The following is a 14,460-nucleotide window of genomic DNA, read 5'->3' as shown; positions in this document are numbered from 1 at the left end:
GGCACTTAACAACAACAATATATATACTTGTATATATATTTCAAATATGTACTCCTACATATATATGTTTATGTTTAAAATTTTATGTTAAAAACAAACATGCTATGCAAGCGTAGAGCGAAGAGTTCAGCTGCAGCGTGAGGTCGCCACCATGTCCCTGCAGGCTGATTTTGACAGGGTAGCAGAAGATGTGAGAAAGCTGAAGACAAGTCCCACTGATGATGAACTGAAAGAACTCTACGGGCTCTACAAACAGTCGGTAGTTGGAGACATCAATATGGGTACCACATCCGCATTTCCAAATCAACGTAATATGTCATTTGAACAACGTGTATAGAAGCACGCAATCAGAAATAAACTTGAAATGGGTTGTCAAAGGAAGATGCTATGAGTGCCTATATTTCCAAAGTGAAAGAGCTGATAGAAAAGTATGGGATTTAGGATTCAGTAGATGAGAAGTTTTGCTTGTGGAAGTCTTCATAGCGGTATCATGATTCAACAGTAAGGGGAGAAATACATTGTTAACTCATTGTGGATAATGCCTATTTCTGCTAACCAACATGAATTGTAATACTTAATTAGAAGTATACCAAAATGATAAATTTTACTTGCTTCAATCGGGTGATTTTAAAACTTTATTTTTATTTTTTATATTGCTCTGGTAGTATGTACACAAGAACATTAACAATGGTTGCCTGATTTTTTATGAGTTATTACTGGTTTAATAAAAACTATTTATAAAGAAAAAAAACATGCTGTAGGTTCCAATTAAGGGATTCTAGGATTGTTACAAGAATTGCGGCCAGATGTCTACTGGGAATAGGCAATGCTTAGTTGAAGGAATAACTTCTGAGGGATATGTGCCTGCATGCATGTGCACATGCGTACACATGTATGTTTAAACTATCTTTGCATATGTACTTTGCTACATTTCCCACTCATCTGTTTGCTAATAGGTTAAGGAATTTTTAGGAGTCCTGGAGGTGCAATGGCTAAGCATTCTGCTGCTAACTGAAAGACTGGTGGTTTGAACTCCCCCAGTACCGTCTCAGGAGAAAAGACCTGGAACTCCGCTCCTCTAAAGATGACAACCTACAAAAAACTCTACTTTGTCCAGTGTGTCACTATGAGCTGGAACCCACTCGGTGACATGTAAGAACAACATGGGATTTGGAGGGCCCAAGGATAGACAGTGTTTGATTTTTGCATTTATGTACAAAAGGAAAATAAGGCTACAGGCCATGAGGTACTCTTCCTCTGGGTTCTCAGTTAACATTTTTAGTAGCTTCCATTTAAACGATGCCTTTCCTCTAAGAAGTCCCCTGCCCCTGAAAAGGGACACCTGACCCAAAAAAGTAAACACCCTAACAGCAACCTTTTCATTAGTTGCCCAGTCTCACAGCAAACCAGACGTGCAGGGACTTTCGAAAAGCCCCAACCAACCGCGGTGTTTATACTCTGCGGTGATAACTGAGAGCTCAGGAGAGGTGAGGAGGCCTGGAGAGGCAAGAGGGAGGGATTCTGTCTCACACAGGCAGCAGCATTCCATCTGACTCAGAATCAGGCACTAGGGAGATGGTGGGGGTACCCCCATGTTCCTGGGGAGGAGATGAAGCTAAACTTTAGGCACCCCCTGCTTGTAATTTCTCCCCCAGTCCCAACAAGTTCAGGAGTATGCTTTGTATAACAAATTCCCTAGTGGTTATGAGTTGGGCTGATGGGCTCAAGGTCAGCAGTTTGAAACTACCAGCCATTCCTTGGGAGAAAGATGAGGCGTTCTGCTCCCATAAAGATTTACAGCCTCAGAAACACTATGCAGGGTTGTTATGAGTCGGAACTGACTCCACGGCACATAACCACCCCCACCACCAACGTACCTTAACACCCTAATATTATCAGGGATATTTTAATAGCTTTTAAAAAAATGCTTTCAAGATGAAAAATGAGTCTTATCCTACTTGTTTATTCTTTGCTAATTCCACAAACATTGTTTAAATATGCATTTGGATATTAGAAGGGGGGTTGAGGCTTGGGGAACTACAAAACTGTGCAAAGTAACTACAAAAACTGAAAAGCTGTGCTCTTTTCTCTGGTCCACACTGCCTCTAGGGTTAAACAGTGTCTCTTAATCTTGACTGTGCCTCAGAATCACCTAGCACAGAGCAGCAAAATCCTGCCCAGTGCCTGTTCTGTTAAAGTTTTATTAGAACACTACCACATCCATTCATGTATGCATTGTCTAGGACTCCTGGTGTAGTGCTGTAGGATCAGCACTAGACTGCAAACCACAAAGTCAGTAGTTCACACTCACCAGTTGCTCCTCAGAAATCCTATACAAGGTGGCTATAAGTCAAAACTGACTAGTCAGCACTAAAACAGGGATAATTTGGGACTAAAATAGTAAAGTTAGTTAGTTGCAATAGAGATCACATGGTCCATAAAGCCTAAAATATTTTACTATTTGTCCTCTTGCAGAAAATGTTTGCCAACCTCCCATCTAGGAACTCTGTTCTCTACAAGCAGTGTGCTGTTGAGTGCTATCATGTTATTCCCAACTCACAGTAACGCTACACACAACAGAACGAAACACTGTCCAGTCCTGCGCCATCCTTAGAATCATCGTTGCATTTGAGCCATTGCTGCTGCCACTATGTCAGTCCAGCTCCTTGGGGGGAGGGGTCTCCCTCTTTTTCACTGACCCTCCACTTTACCAAGATGATGTCCTTCTCCAGGGACTGGCCCCTCCTGATAATATGTCCAAAGTATGAGAGATCAAGTGTTGTCCTCCTGGCTTATAGGGTACATTCTGGCTGTACTTCTTCCAACACAGATTGCTCTGTTCTTCTGACAGTCCAGGGTACTTTTAATATTCTTCTCCAAACCACAACTCAAATGCATCAATTCTTCTATGGTCTTTCTTATTCATTTTTCAACTTTCACATGCATATGAGGCTATTGAAAATACCATTGCTTGGGTCAGGCACAACTGAAATCTTTGCTCTTAAACACTGCAGAGAGGTCTTGTGTAGCAGATTCTCCTAGTGTGATATATTGTTTGATTTCTTGACTGCTGCTTCCATATGTGTTGATAGTGTATCCAAGCAAAATGAAGTCATTGACAAGTTCAATCTTTTTTCCACTTATCGTATTATTTATTAATCCTGTGGTGGGGATTTTTGTTCTCTTTACATTGAGGTGCAACCCATAACTGAGGTCTGTGGTGTCTGATCTTCATCAGTAAGTATTTTAAGTCTTCTTCGCTTTTAGCAAGTAAGATTGTATCATCTGCACATTGCAGATTGTTAATGAGTCTTCCTTCAATCCTGATGCCAAGTTCTTTTTCATATAATCCACTTTCTTGGATTATTTGCTCAGTATACAGACTGAGTAAGTATGGTGAAAGAATACAACCCTGGTGCACACCTGTCCTTATTTTAAACCATTCAGTGTCACCTTGTTCTGTTCAAATGACTGTCTCTTGGTCTATGTACAGGTTCTTCATGAACACAATTAAGTGTTCTGGAATACCCATTTTTCTCAATGTTACCCATACCTTGTCATGATCCACACAGTTGAAAGTCTGCAAAATCAATAAAGCACAAGAAAACATCTTTCAGTCATGATCCATCTGATGTCAACAATGACATCCTTCATTCCACATCCTCGTCTGAATCCAGCTTGAAACTCTGGTGGTTTCCTGTAAATGTACATGTGATATTAATATTATCAATTGGATGTGATATTAATGATATTATCCAATGATTTCCACTTCCCATTGGGTCACCTCTCTGGAATGGGTACAAAAATGGATTTCCCAATCAGTTGGCCAGGTAGCTGTCTTCTAAATTTTTTGGCATAGATGAGTGCCTCCAGTGCAGCATTAGTTTTTTGAAAGACTTCAACTTGTATTCCATCAATTCCCAGAGCCTTGTATTTTGCCAACGTCTTCAGGCCTCCTTCAACTTCTTCCTTCAGTAACATTGGCTCTTGATCATATACTACCTCTTGAAATGGTTAAACATTGACCATTTCTTTTTGGTACAGTGACTCTGTGTATTCCTTCTCTTTTCCTTCAATACTTTCTGTAGCATTCACTATTTTGCCCCTAGAATCCTTCACTATTTCAAGTCAAGGTTTGCGTTTTTCTCTTTCTTTCAGCTTGAGAAATGCTGAGCATGTTCTTAGCAGCTCAAATTCTAAAGCACATGGCTTGTGGAAGGCTGTATTTACATGGGAGCCCTAATTCCATTTTGAATCTTGACTTAAATTTAGCCTCCATTTGAATTCATTCTAACCATGTAAAAAGCTCTGCCTTTAGGCAGAATGTGTTTGAAAGTGGATCAGGATTCCTCTGGCCAGCCCAGGTAAGACAGTCTTGCCCTCAGGGGATTTGTCTAGGTGAATCCTTACAGGGAGGCAAGATGCCAGGGTCCCAGAGACAAGCGTCTCCACCCAACCACCAAGTAGCCAGGCACTCAAAGGGCAGCAGGACCAATCTTGTAAGTCTTTTCAATCTAGAATTGCTTACACTTTCCAATCATGGTCCTTTCCCCACTTCTGAAGTCCCACCTACAACAATGATGAGTTGACCTGCCGCCAATCATGACTTTGTGACAATTTCCTGTTTTCTAAGGTCTATAATTAGCCATGGGAGACCAATGGCTTTGTAGGATAAGTTCTGGGCTACTAACCACAAGGTTGGCAGTTTGAGTTCAACAGGTTTTCTGTGAAGAAAGATGAGGCTTTCTGGTCCTGCAAAGATTAACAGCTTCAGAAACCCTATACAGGGTTGCTATGAGTCAGAACCCACTTGAAGACACTTAATAGTTAATCAGGTGGCTGTGAATCCTTTGGACACCATGATGGTCTCATGCTGATGGTGACCCTCATCTGTATAACTGTCTTGTCTTTGTCTTGTTTAATGTTTAATAAGGGGTTCTCTGTAAAATGATTTTGGTATCCTGGTGTGGTGCTGATAAGCACTAGACTTCTAACCACAAGGTCAGTGGGTCAAATGCTCCAGCCATTCCTCAGAAACCCTGTGGCTGGCACTTCACCACAACAACATACAATATGTTTGAATTTAGGATTTTTTCCCCCATAGAACAGTCCATGGGCCAATAGCTTCTTTAGTACCTGGGAGCTTGTTGGAAGTACAGAATGTCAGGCCTCACACACTGACCCAAAGAACTTGTTAAACTTCCAGATTGTCTGGCCCCACTCCACCGTGTGACATCAGAAGTGCAAAGATGAGGTGTTTCTCATTGCTTTGGTTTGGGTTTGTTTTTGTCATTGTTCCCCACGTCAATCTGATGTGCAACAACTATGTACCAGTTGCCAATGAATCTATTCCATCTCATGGTGACCCCATGTGGGTTTTCATTGCCTGATTTTTTTCAGAAGCAGATTGCCAGGTTTTTCTTCCATGGTGCCTCTAGAACTTCCAATCTTTTAGTTAGCAACAGAGCTTGTTAACCCTGTGTACCACCAAGAGACATGCAGCAACTAGGAAGCAGACAAATGCATAAGATGATTGATGGTCCCTACTCACAGAGGTTGCTGTGATATCCCACCCAGTCCAGGTCTCCCAGCAATCAGGAGAGTTGGGTGCTGACGGCTCACTGGGCATTACTGAGCTGAGTGCCTCTGGAAAGAAAGCTGTTCCATCCAAGATCACTTCCTTTTACTGGAGAGCCTGCATCCAATGATTGGGGTTAAAAGGCCTGTCTCCTCATCTCAGTGGGGACAGTTCTGAAGGGCCACCCCAGTGCTCCAGAGCTCCCTGGGAGATCAGGGCAGTCCTCTACTGCAACAGCCCTTCAGCCTCTCCCTCTGGCTGAGCCTCCTTTCCTCACCCCTCACAGGCGTTGTTCCCGAGAGCTCTCCCCAATACAATCTGTCTCAGTGTCGGTTTCCTGATACTGTCGTTAAGAGTGTACAGCATGACAGCATCATCATAAGATCAGTCACAATTATAAATACAAAAATTCAAAACAGAGTAAAATGTGTGTGATGGGGAAGACGTGCCCATGACGGAAGCACAGGAGTGGTAGGCTCTGAGAGACAGTGAGGGCAACGGGGTGAGGCAGGGCTGCTGAGTGCTCCAGGGAGACTTTCAGAAAGCTAGTATAAGATTTGCTACATATTAAGTTTCTCTCCTCAAAATATGTGTTGTTCACTTCAAGGTTAGTGATTTAAATCCACCAGCTGCTCCTTGGAAACCTATACACTGTTGCTATGAGTCAGAACTCACTTGATGACATTTAACAACAGCATACCTGTGGAGGAGTCCTGGTGTGGTGCTGTAGGATAAGCTATAGACGGCTAACTGCAAGGTTGGTGGTTCAAATCCACCAGCCACTCCTCAGAAACCCTAGACAGGGTCGCTATGAGTGGGAACTGACTTGGCAGCACTTAACAACAGAAACAACAGTACCTGTAGAGAGGAGCCCAGGTGGCACTACAATCAGCTCTGAACAGCTTACCACAAGGTTGGCAGCTTAAACCTCCAAGGTGCTTCATGGGAGAAAAATGAGGCTTTCTGCTCCCTAAGGATTTACAGCCTCAGAAACTCTACACAGGGTCACAATGAGTCGGAACTGACTCTATGACAGTGTGTTTTGTTTTGTTTTTCCTTTGTGATCCCTTGTGGTGCCATGGGTTAAGCACTGGACTGCTAGTTACAAGGTCAGCTGTTCAAACCTAACAGCTGCTCCACAGGAGAAAAATAAGAAACCGTCTGTTCCTGTAAAGATTTACAGTCTTGGAAACCCTATGGATCAGTTCTTCTTTGTCCTATAGTAGGGGTTGTTGTTAAGTGCCATCGAGTCAATTCCAACCCATAGCGCCGTTATACAGGGTTTCCAAGGAGCAACTGATGAGCTTGAACTGCCGACCTTGCGGCTCAAACCGACTTTGCAGACGTGTGCATTAACCCACAGTGCAACACCAGGACTCCATAGTAGGGGTGGGGAATCTTTTTTCTGCTAAAATTTATAACATAATTTGCAGCAATACAAAATTTTCAACTTACTGGGTTGCTAAACTTATGGTCAGTTCAACATTTGCCTAACTTCCACATTCTCAGTGAAGCAAGGAGCAGTGGTAGTGTGCGGTGGAGTCAGTTCTGACTCATAGCAACCCTGCATGGGGTTTCCGAGGCTGTAAAGAGGAGCAGAAAGCCTCACCTTTCTCCCAAGGAATGGCTGGTAGTTCCGAATTGCTCACCTTGAGGTTAGCAGTCCGACTCGTAACCACTACGCTACTGGAGTCCTGGTGTGGCACTGTGGGCTAATGCGTCAGACTGCAAAGTCATTTGAACTGCAAGGTTGGTGGTTCAAGCTCACTAGCTGCCCCTTGGGAACCCTATACAGGGTCACTATGGGTCCGAATCGACTCGATAGCACTTAACAACAACAATTTCAAGGTCAGTAGTTCTAATCCAGAAGCCAATCCACAGGAGAAAGATGAGGCTTTCTGCTCCCATAAAGATTTATAGTCTGAAAAATCCTGCACAGTATCGCTAAGAGTCAGAACCGACTTGATGGCACTTAACAACAACGTATTTGGTCAACATTTAGTTAATTCACTCCTAAAGTGGGAGCCCTGGTATGGTATCTTAGGATAAAGCGCTGGACCACAAATTCATTTGAACAACAAGGTCGGCAGTTGAAACTCACCAGGGTCTCCTTGGAAACCCTATACATGGTTGCTATGAGTCCAACCGACTCCGCAGTACTTATCAACAATAACAATGTAATACCTAGAACTGCGGTTGCTTTGGTAGGGCCAGACCAAATGATTCTGTGAGGTCCAAACAGAACATGGGCCAGACCTTCTCCACCCTTGTCCTATAGGGTCACTGAGTCAGAATCGATTTGTTGGCAGAGAGTAGTATACCTGTGGCTGTAATCCCATTTGAGAACAGAATGTTCTTTGCTGTGTTAATGTGTCCATGATTCAGTACAGGATATATCTTAAAGCACTCATTTCTAAGAGATCAGGAAAGCAGATTAGGCACAGAGCTGTTTGTTCTTGTTGCTATGTGCCATCGAGTTGGTACCGATGTGACCCTATGAATGACAGAATGAAATACTGCCCAGTCCTGTACCAACCTCATAATTGTTGCTGCATTTGAACCTGTTACTGCTACCGTTGTGCCAGTTCATCTAGTTGGGGGTTTTCCTTTTTATCTCTGACCCTTAACTTTGCCAGGGGCTACCCGGGGCTGTCACACCTGCCCACCCGACCCCTGATAAAGTCTGAAATATGAGCAATGAAGTCTGGCCATCCTGACTTCTAAGAAACATTCTGGCTGTACTTCTTACAACACAGATTGGTTTGTTCTTTTGGTAGTCCATGGTACTTTTAATATTTTCCTCCAACACCACAGCTCAACTGCATCAACTCTTCTACGATCTTCCTTATTCACTGTCCAACTTTCACATTCATATGGATTAAGAAAATACTATGGCTTGGGTCAGGTGCACCTTAGTCCTCAAACTGACATCTTGGCTCTTCAACACTTTAAAGAGGTCTTCTGTAGCAGATTTGTCTAGTGAAATGTGTTTTGATTTGACTGGTGCTTCCATGAATGTTGCTAGTTGATCTGAGCAAAATGAAGTCTTTGACAACTTCGATCATTTTATCCATTTATATGGATGTTATTTACTGGCCCAGTGGTGAGGATTTTTGTTTTCTTTACACTAAAGTGCCACCCATACTGAAAGTCTTTGATCTTCATCAGGAAGTATTTTAAGACCTCTTCACTTTCAGCGAGCAAGGTTGTGTCATCTGCATATTGCAGGTTGTTAGTGTATCTCCCTTCAATCCTGATGCCACATTTTTCTTCATAGAACCCAGCGCCTCAGATTATGTGCTCAGCATACAGATTGAATAAGTATGGTGAAAGACTACAACTCTGGCATACACATTTCCTAAATTTAAATCATTTGCTGTTCTATTGTTCTGTCCAAACAACTGTCTCTTGGTCTATGTACAGGTTCCTCATGAGCACAATTGAGTGTTCCAGAACACTCATACTTCACAATGTTGCACATAGCTTGTCATGATCCACACAATCAAAATCACAGAGAAGCTAGTTCAAATGGAGGGACGACACATGCCATGTGGAGATCTTGAAGGAACCAAAGAATACAGACACTCAGATCTACCCCCAGAGCCAGCACCCAAATTCAGACTTCTAGACTCTTGAACAGTGAGAGAATACATTTCTGATCTTTAAAACTATCCACTTGTATTTTGGTTACAAGGTTGGAGAGAATGCCCTAAATGCCAGGGGAAGAGGCTTGTTTTCAGTTGTTGTTGTTAAGTACTGTTGAGTTGGTTCCAACTCAAAGCGACCTTGTATAGGGTTTCTGAGGAGTGGCTGGTGAATTTGAACCACCAATCTTGGAATTCAAACTGACCTTTTGGTCTAATGCTTATCCCACAGCATCACACCAGGATGTTTGCCTTCAGTGTTGCTGTTGTGTGCCATTGAGTAGGTTCCAACTCATAGTGACCCTGTATAGGGTTTCCAAGAAGTGACTGGTAAGTTTGAACCACTGACCTTGCAGTTCAAACTGACCTTTTGGTCCAGTGCTTATCCTATAGCACCACACCAGGATGCTTGCTTTCAGTAGACAATGAGACGTTATGGAAGACTTGAGCAGATTAGGACAACAATGATCCCAGCTGTGTTTCAGGAATGTACAAAGAGGACTGGAGTGGGGAGAGTGGAGGGTGGGTCATAAGTCAGAAAGCTATTGCTAATGTCTAGGTGAAAGACAAGGAGGACCAGTGCTAAGGAGCTGCAGATGGATAAGAACAGTGAATCAAGCCCTACTCTGCCACTTACAACCTGTGCGCAGTTAGCCCAGTGACCTCATCTCTCTGATTTGTCCGATCTGCAAAATGGGGAGAGCAGCATTAGGTAATACAAGAGAGCTTCAAAAAGTTCACAGGAAAATTCCATTATCATTTAATTGCATTGTTCCATGAACGTTTTGAAGTCCCCTTGTAAATATGCAATGCCTGGTGCATGCTGGACACACAGTTAATGGCAGCCACACTCATGAAGCAAGTGGCTGAACACACATCACTTATCACCCAGCAAGCAAGTCTGATCCTGGCTGCTATGAGCACTGCCCTTGAAAAGGGAATCTCGGTAGTGATCATTTATTGAGGTCTTAGTTGCAAACACTCTTGTTGTTGATTGAGGCGCTTAGACCAGAATCCTTCTTCTTAGGAACATCCCAGGCCCTGTTGTTATGGAGACCAGTTTACCAAACAGCCCTGCTATTTTCTACAAATCCTCTCTGTTTCCTTATGCCTTGAAGTCCACAAGCCCCAGAGACAACAGCATGGGGATTTTTTATTTTTATTTGAACTTCCATAGGAAATACTATCAGCTCTTTAAATTAGCCAATCGTCTCAAGCCCCAAGTCTGCGAGTCAGCATGACACCACATGGTGAACCTCCATAAATGTTCTCACTGATTGGAAATTTGTGCCACAGAATATCAGCTGGCCCCTCAGACTTCTGGCTAGCATCAGCCATGCAGAAAAATGAATTAGGAAAGAAGGAAATTTTACCATGCATCTCATGTACACAGCACAGAGTCTGACGTCAAAAGACCATCCTGAAAGATTTGGTTGCATTTATGGTATTAGTGCGTTATTTTTTAAAATAACCTCATGTATATTTTCCAGCAACTATTCACCTTTATGAATTCAACTGACACATGGGAATGTTAAAAATGGAAGTATTATTATTGTAACAAAATGTTAATACTAACAATTACTTTTTAAAAAAAAAAAAGACCCAGGGCTCAGGACCATAATCTCGGGAGACATCAAAATCAATTAGCATAATATGGTGAGTAGCAGCTGGCATCTTAACACTGTGGACGTGTCCATCTACGGAACAGGCTCGTGCATGTCTGGAGGAAAAAATAGTGGTAAAAAATGAAGACACATGGAGACAATTAGTCCAGTAGACTGAAGGACCACTCGACCATCCGTCTCCACTATCCTAAGACCTGAAGAACTAGACAGTAGACGGTACCCAGCTACCATTACCAACTGCTCTGAAAGGGATCACAGTAGAAGGGCCTAGACAGATGAGAAAAATGTGGAACAAAACTCAAAATCATTAAAAAAGAAAAAAACTACCAGGTTTACTAGTCAGAAAGGCACTGGTGGAACCCCAAAGGCTATGTTGTTGTTAAGTACCATTGAGTTGGTTCCAACTCAGTACAACCCTACATAGGGTTTCTGGGGAGCAGCTGGTAAGCTTGAACCACTGACCTTACAGTTCAAACTGAACTTGCAGTCCAGCGTGTTAACCTGCAGTGCTATACCAGGACTCAGAGACTCCCAGAGATTATGATCCTTAGTTATTCTTCAGGGCTAGAACTGAGCTCACATCTGTGGCTCAATCTGCCTATATATAAGTCTATAAGGGAAACATACACAGAAGTATACACAGCTTAGAATGTGCAACCATTTGGGAGCAAAAGGACAGCATTTACCCAAGGACAAAGTAGAGAAAGGTTAGGAAAAAAGAAGGAATAGAAGCAGGGAATGCAGGAAGGAAGTGGCATAAGTGACAAGTGATGCTACACTGAGGAGATTGCAATCAATGAGATGAAACAAAATGTGTAAGAATTGTTGGAAGTAAAACTGACAATCTGCTCTGTAACCTTCACCCAATTCACAATAAAAAGTTAAAAAATATCTTTAGTTATGATTATAATGAAACTTGAATAACAGCTCTCAAGAAAAAAAGAAAGAAAGAAAGTGAAGGTAATGGGGAAATGGTTGGTTGGTTGTGTGCCATGGAGTCGGTTCTGACTCATAGTGACGCTGTATAGAGTTTCCGAGGCTGTGAATCTTTATGAGACCAGAAAACCTCATCTTTCTCCAACAGAAATGGCTGGTAGTTTCGAACTGCTGACCTTGAGGCTAGCAGCCCAACTCCTAACCACTGCACTACCAAAGCTCCTTAATGGGGAAACAGAGAAACTGAATTATTGGAAACAGAGCAATCACAACAAAAACAAGAATTTCATTCATTGTGAACAATACAATCAATGACACAGAGCAATTTATGTAAACATTAAGGAATGGGGACCTAATCTTCTTTGTAAACTTTCACTGAAAACACAATAAACCATCCTTTAAAAAAAAAAAAAAAAAATTACTTAATACTAGCAGCCATGACTCCTTGGTTTCTGGAAACCTTCCATCTCCCCTCACTCCCTTTCCTCCGGCTCTCTCCATCTTTCTTCTCTGACAACAGCCTCAGGAGCAGAGGTGTTGCCACCCTGCTAGCTGCCTGCCCATTTCCATTCTCCCCTTGCTTCCTTTGCGAAAAGAACCCTAAAACTTTTAGGTGGCGTGTGCCTAGCTAAAAATCTGATTTCCCAGACTCCCTTGTAACACAGTTCTGACTAGTGAGGCCCAAGCAAAGTCAGCTGGATTCTGGGAACGTTATTACTTAACAAATAAAAAGGAACAGAATCAGTACTTTACTCCTCTTTGTCCCTTCTCCCAATCTGAAAGACTATGTCACAGCATCTTGCAAACATGAGAATAACACCCCACACTAAGAATGACAGAGCCATAACCTAAAAGGAGCGCAGCAGCACACTGACCTATGTCCAAACTTCTCAAATGCAAGAAATGAACCCACTAATTGATACAAAACATGGAGTATTCCCTTCATTCGATAATCATTCCCGAAGTGCCGACTCTATGCCAGGCACAGTAAGAGAAACAGTCAAGACCCTTGACTTTATGGAATGAAGGAGTCCAGAAATAATAAATTCACAAAACAAGGGCAGACTGTAGTTTAAGTGTCAGGAAGAAAATAACCAGTCAGTAACCAGGAAAGGGTATCAAATCTGTTTTTCAGATGATCTCTCAATTCAGGTGGGATTTATTCAAGGCCATATTTTGGCTCTCATGGACTTGTTTTCATTTTCTTCAGCTTCAGTCTGAATTTGCATATGAGCAACTGCAGACCATCACAATCTGCCCCGGCCTTATTTTGGCTGATGATATGAAGCTTTTCCACCGTTTCTTTCCACAGATGTAGTCAATTTGATTTCTGTGTATTCCATCTGGTGAGGACCATGTGTGTAATCATCTCTTATGTTGTCTAGAGAAGGTATTTGGAATGAACAAACCATTGGTTTTGCAGAATTCTATCATGCAATCTCCAGCATCATTTCAACCACCAATGCCATATTTTCCAACTACTGATCCTTTCTTTTTGTTTCCAACCTTTGCATTCCAATCACCAGTAATGACCAATACATCTTTTTATTTATTTATTTATTTTTGGTGTTGGAGAAGACTATTAAAAGTACCATGGATTGTCAGAAGAATAAACCATTGGTTTATTGAAAGAAGTACAGCAGAATGCTCAGTAGAAGCCAGGATGATCTTTCATAATGTGGGCACATTATCAGGAGGGCCAAGTCCCTGAAGAAGGGCATCATGCTTTGTAAAATGGTACAATGGGCTCAAACATAACAATTGTGAGGATAGCACAAGACCGAATAGTGTTTCATTCTTTACTGCATTGGGACCCTATGAGTCAGAACTGACTTTATGGCAATTAACAACAGCAGCAAGAACAATCCAGAGTAAATTCAGATAAGTGAGGTTACAAGAGGTGAAGAACAGCAAGAATTGACAAGTACTTTTAATAAAGTTTATGTATTGCATAATCTCTATGACATCTTTTGTGAAATAGCACATTATATGATTTAGATGCTATGTGACCACCAAACTAAAACCTTATGGGAGCCCAATTCTGGTTATCTTTATTAATACTCTGCTGCTACTGATTTGGATACCATCAGAGGAATGAGTGCCAGAAGCAGACTCAACTGAGAGGCCTAGAGAATGAGTGGATTGAGAAGTTCTGAATGGAAAGGAAATAGTTCACCCTGCCCATCAGCTGTTCCACTTCCTGAGCTATAGGAGCAGCCCTTAGTTACCTTTCCCTTCTCCTACTGCTAATCTACCAGACAAAGCCCAAGACCCTGTGCTCACAGCCTCTGCCTCATCTGCCTATATTCCATAATCAATACATCTTGATTGCATGTTTGATCAATTTCAGATTGAAGAAGTTGGTAGAATTCTTCTAGTGCATCCTCACTGGCTTTAGTGGTTGGTGTGTAAATTTGAGTAATAGTGGTATTAACTGGTGTCCCTGTAGGTGCATGGATATTCTCCTCTCACAGACAGCATTGTACCTCATGACTGATCTTGATATGCTCTTTTTATTGATGAATGAAACACCATTCCTCTTCAATTTGTCGTTCCTGGCATAGCAAACCATGTGGCTGTCAGATTCAAAATGGCCAATACCAGTCCATTTCAGCTCACTAATGCCTAAGATATTGATGTTTATGCATTCCATTTCATTTTTGACAACTTCCAATTT

The 14,460-nt window shown here is 42.1% G+C and overlaps 1 protein-coding gene and 1 pseudogene across 1 annotated transcript in view; one reads left to right on the top strand and one right to left on the bottom strand.

Moving 5' to 3' along the window:
* Positions 1 to 14,460, bottom strand: part of BAALC (brain and acute leukemia, cytoplasmic) — a 126,466-nt gene that overhangs the window by 91,331 nt on the left and 20,675 nt on the right. The window lies entirely within an intron of this gene.
* LOC102817027 lies at positions 152 to 441 on the top strand (annotated as a pseudogene).

Source organism: Chrysochloris asiatica, unplaced genomic scaffold (assembly GCF_000296735.1).
Source record: "Chrysochloris asiatica unplaced genomic scaffold, ChrAsi1.0 scaffold00001, whole genome shotgun sequence".
Lineage (NCBI taxonomy): Eukaryota > Metazoa > Chordata > Mammalia > Afrosoricida > Chrysochloridae > Chrysochloris > Chrysochloris asiatica.
This window is presented reverse-complemented; position numbering and strand designations above follow the sequence as displayed.